The sequence below is a fragment of the Camelus dromedarius genome, chromosome 21 (genome assembly GCF_036321535.1).
Source record: "Camelus dromedarius isolate mCamDro1 chromosome 21, mCamDro1.pat, whole genome shotgun sequence".
NCBI lineage: Eukaryota > Metazoa > Chordata > Mammalia > Artiodactyla > Camelidae > Camelus > Camelus dromedarius.
In genome coordinates this window covers 20,601,584-20,606,793 of record NC_087456.1, presented here as the reverse complement: position 1 = coordinate 20,606,793, position 5,210 = coordinate 20,601,584, and the positions used below count along the sequence as shown (strand labels likewise).

The following is a 5,210-nucleotide window of genomic DNA, read 5'->3' as shown; positions in this document are numbered from 1 at the left end:
ATGCAATCCCTATCAAAATATCCATGATATTTTTACAAAACAAATAATTCTAAAATTTGTATGGAAACACAAAAGACCCCAAACAGCCAAAACAATCTTGAGAAAGAGGAACAAATCTGGAGGTTATCATACTCCCTGATTTCAAACTATATTATAAAGTTACAGTCATCAAAACAGTATGATACTGGCACAGACACCTAGATCAATGGAAAAGAATGTAGAACCCAGAAATAAACATGATAAGATGCTCAATATCACTAATCATCAGGGAAATGCAAATCAAAAACCACAATGAGATATCACCTCACACCTGTGAGAATGGCTGTTATCAAAAAGACAATAAATAAGTATTGGCAAGGAGGTGGAGAAAAGGGAACCCTTGTGCACTGCTGGTAGCAATGTAAATTGGTGTCGCCACTATGGAAAACAGTATGGAGGTTCCTCAAAAAATTATAAATTATTTACACTTAGGCTGCTTCCCTATCAAGGCTATTTTAAATGATGCTACAGTAAACATTGCGGTGCATATATCTCTTCAAATTAGTGTTTTCATTTTCTCTGGATAAATGCCTAGGAGTGGAATTTCTGGATCATATGGTAGTTCTATTTTTAATTTTTGAGGAACCTCAAAATCCCCTGAACACCAAAACCTGAAGCAGAGGCCACCCATTCCCAAACTGAGGTCAGCTTCAGGAAGGTGCTTACTCATCCTTCACCAACCAGCATGTGAAAAGCAGCTGAGTGTGACGACCTCAAAGGAGAACCAAGAAGGGAAATAATTCATCAAAGATCACTCAGCCACAGCCCAGCCCATGAACTGACATGGAATCTTCTAAGTGGGCCAAGAGGGCTGCAGCAGCAGGTCAGATGGACTTGGGTTCCACGCTTAAATCTGCCACTTGTTATTCATGCCTATTTCGGAAACAGTTTTGTCTGTATGAACTTCCATTTCCCCACCAGCAAAAGAGCAATAATAATGTCCCACCCCTTACAGAGTGTTCCAATAGCTAGACAAATAAAATATAAAGTACATATAACTGGGATCCAATAAATGTCCATTCCCTATCCCTCTTTTTCTGGCCCTAAAGAAGTCAACCACATTGACTTGGCAGTAATCCAAGAAAGGTACGGTCTCTGCTCCAGAGATGTTCACAGGAAGTGAGGGAGACAGGTGATGGGCTCTCTGTATCACCCTGCAGTAGATGCTGTGCAAAGGAATGCTAGCAGAGACAGCTGCGTGTAGTTTGGTAGAGCTGGTGGAGCAACAGTGTAAGGGGAATGCGGCTGGAAAGGTCTCATGCATTAACCAAGTTTGGTTTAGTTCCATGTGAGGGAGTCACAAAATAACCACGGCCTGAACATGATAAAATTGTTTTTCCCTTCCTGAGACAAAGTAAGGTGGTAAGCAATTCTAAGCTAGTGGCTCCACAATCATCAAAGACAGAGCTCCTTCCACTTTGTTATTTTGTTGATTCTCCATCCTTGCAGTCGTCATGGTCCAAGATGGCTGCCTGAGCTCGGGCTATCACCTCCACATTCCAGACAGCAAGAAGAATGACAGTAAGAAAAAAAAAGAAAAAAGAATGACAGTAAGGCTGTACCCCTTCATCTTCCATCTTATTAGCCAGAACTTACTCACATGGCTTCACCTAGAGTGGTCTGTGGGATTTCTGAGTGGAGTGGTCCACATGTCTGGGGCTCTGGGGAGAGGACTAAGTTGGAGATTCATCACCATAGGGGTGGCAGCTTGGGGCATGGCTGGATTCCCCAGTGCACAGTGCACAGTGACGACAGAACTCCACTGATGCCTGGAAACAAGGATGGGCAGAGGAGGTGAAGTCTCCCATGAAGGAGGGAAACGAGGAGAGCACGCTTTCAAGGAGAAAACTGCAATCCATAGTGCTGAGTGATAAAAGTGAGGCTACTTAGGAGTAATGTCGTGGAAAACGGTAGATGAAGAGCTCCAAGAATTGGTCCCTCCACTTAAGCAACCATTAAGCAGGCAAAAACTGACAGAATCAGCTTTTTTGGAACTCTGGAATCTAAAAAAAACATCGAGCAACCAGGAAGCAATTCATGAAGAAAGAGTCTGCTAAATTTCAGTAAGAAATTGTTGCAGCATTTTTGCTTACCGACCTACCATCTCCCATTCCCCACCCAGCCCAGCAGCAGCCATGGGGATGACAGCCTGAATTCCTGCTGTGGCTTGCTGGTGCCAGGGTGGGCAGTACAGACCTTGTTCTCAAAAATGTGGTTGTACATTTTGGCCCAGCTGGCAGTTCCCTGAGGGGCTGGTGCAGAGGTGAACCTTTGCTTCACCCTCCTCAGCCTGGAGCAGCTTCCCAGGTGGCACATTTTGAAAGCATTTAAAGACATTTAGTATCCATAGTTGTCTGGGGCAAGGAGCAGTAGATGCGGTTAAGCAACAGACAGACCAAAAAGCCTGGGAAGGGGAAGGCTGAGGACGAATATACTGGAAGAATCAGGGCTTTAAAGGGCTACTTCTTATACCAGGGAATCCAGACTGCAACACACACGTCCAGGGCCAGACACACATGCTCAGAAAAGACCTGAGAGGACCCTAGGCTTGCACTTTTGGCTGATGGTCCGTGCAAGCAGGGGGTAAAGGTTGAGTTAGTGTTGCAGGTGGCCTGGTTAAGTGCAGCAGGAGTGCCCAGCTCAGAGCCAATCTGCAAAGACCAGGAGAGATTTTATCTAATTTGAGGGGATTTTTTTTGGTTCCAGCTGTTTAAGAAAATCTGTGTCAAGTCAGTGGCTGACGAATGAGATAATGGAATAGATACCTCAGTGACTACATGATAGGAATACAGTCTGCAAAAATAGTTTGGAAATGTCACCAAATAAACAGACGGCTAAAACTCTAAACAAGCGATAATAGTAAACCTTGCCAAGAAGTACCAAATCTGATTTCCAGAGCCACCACGATATTCAAAATGCCTAGTTTTCAATAAAAAATGACAAGGCATACAAAGAAAAAGGATGACTCATTCACAGGAAAAATAATTTGGCAGAAATCATTCCTGAAGAAACCCAGGCATTAGACTTGCTAAGACAAAGACTTTAAATGAACTGTCTTAAATATGCTCAAATAGCTCAAGGAAACTGTGGACAAAGAACTAACGGAAGCCAGAGAAGAACTGGTGTATAAACAAAAAGATATCAACAAAGAGAAATTATAAAAAGGAAACAAATAGAAATAATTCTGGATTTGAAATGTACAATAACTAAAGTGAAAAAATTTGAAAAGCTAAATAAAACTGACAAAATCTTTCGCCAGACTACTAATTTTAAAGAGAGAGAAGATGCAAATAATTAAAATCAGAAATGGAAGTGGGGACATTACTATGACCCTTGTGGGAAAAAAAAAAGGATTATAAGGGAATACTATGAACAATTATACACCCAACAAACTAGATAACTTAGAGGAAATGGATAAATTCCTAGAAACACACAAGTTACCAAAACTGACTCAGGAAGAAATAGGAAACCTGAACAAATCCATGAAAAGTAAAGAGATTGAATCAATGATCAAAAATCTCTCCAAAGGCTGGATCAGATGGCTTCTCTGGGTGAATTTGGCAAAACCTTTAAAGAAGAATTAATACCAACCCCCCTCAAACTCTACCAGAAAATAGAAGAGGGAATACTTCCTAATTCATTTTATGAGGCTTCATACTCCACATTAGGAGCTGAAATCCAACTTCTCAATAAAGTACAATACTGAAAGTTCCCCAAACAACAACAACAAACCAGGGTGGGCAGTCCTTTCTTGGGGATTCTGCAGAGAAGTTTCATATACCAGTTAGAGTCGGAGCTTGTGGCCCTCAAGTACCCTTACATTTTTAAGAACTTATAATTTAATACTTCTTTCTGTTAATTGTAATATTTTATCTGCCAAAATGCTGACCTGCTCCATTTCCATTTTAGGTTAATTCTCATTTAAACAGCTTTTAAATTTGGGGGGTTTTCCCATTTACCTATGGCCAATTGATTTTTTTTTAAACCAACGTACAGATATTTATTAGACTAACATTCATTAGCAAAATAGGCACAAAATATTTCATACAGTCTGTTTCATAACTTTGATAAAGTTCCAGCTCTATTTCCTTTTAGATGCTGCAACTGTACAGCATTGAGTAAAAGATTTACTCAAGGTTGGATTCTGCATCTTTTAGTAAGTCATCATGGAACCAGAAATTCTAAACCAGAGGTTGAAGATGAGGACAGATTAGGGACTGAGCCTCAGACAACAACACTAAAGGTATGGTTAATCGATTTTTCACAAGGAGGCTGGGACCACTCACTGGGGGAAAGAATAGACTCTTCAACAAATTGTGCTGGGACAACTGGATATCCACATGCCAAAGAATGAAGCTGGAACCAGACCTCACACCATATACAAGAATTGTCTCAAAACGGATCAAGAGCTTAAAAGTAAATGTGAAAACCATAAAACTCTCATAAGAAAAGACAGAGGTAAATCTTCATGACTTCGGAAATCTTAGAAGAAAAGACAGAGGAAAATCTTCATGACTTCGGAAATCTTAGAAGAAAAGACAGAGGAAAATCTTCATGACTTCATACCATACTGTGAATGTACTCAATGCCACTGAATTGTACACTTTAAAATGGTTAACTTTATGTTACATGAATTTCATCTTAATTTTTGAAAAACTGAAACTACTCAGAAATATAAAATTATTAACAATATCAGCTCACCCCATGGACTCCAAATCCTGGAAACAGGTCGATTCTCAGGTTATGGGTAGCAATTTCATCCCTGTTTAAGTTTATCTGGAGTCCTTGGTAGCTCGGAAGCTCTAGAAAACAGACCAGGAAAATGTTCTAGATGTTAGCTCACACCAGTCTATTAATGCTCCCTTAATGTGAGTAAACCCGGGGGTAGGGGGGTGGAGTCGCGGGAACATAAAACTTCAAGACAGGAGACAGTTAACGAAGCAATTGTGCTACCGCCTCATGGTGCATTACAGACCTGGCCTCCATACCCTCTAAGGTCAGTGCTCAGTCCCATGTCAGGTTCGTCCGGGTGTCCCCGCGGCGGAACAGTGGGCAGGCCTGGCCCATTGCCGGCCCCTAGCCTTCCCCGCGCCCTGGCTCCAGGTGGGGCCAGACGCGGACCGGGAAGCGTGGCGTCGCCGACGGGGCGGGGCCGAGGCGGGTCTGGGGCG

At 42.0% G+C, this 5,210-nt stretch overlaps 1 long non-coding RNA gene across 1 annotated transcript; it reads right to left on the bottom strand.

The window, feature by feature from the left end:
* Positions 1 to 982: 982 nt before the first annotated feature.
* Positions 983 to 5,186, bottom strand: LOC116148651 (uncharacterized). Its single transcript, XR_004132171.2, has 3 exons — positions 5,015 to 5,186; positions 4,741 to 4,841; positions 983 to 1,529 (listed from the first exon to the last, which is right to left on the bottom strand). It is a non-coding gene; the product is annotated as an uncharacterized LOC116148651 (long non-coding RNA).
* Positions 5,187 to 5,210: the final 24 nt, after the last annotated feature.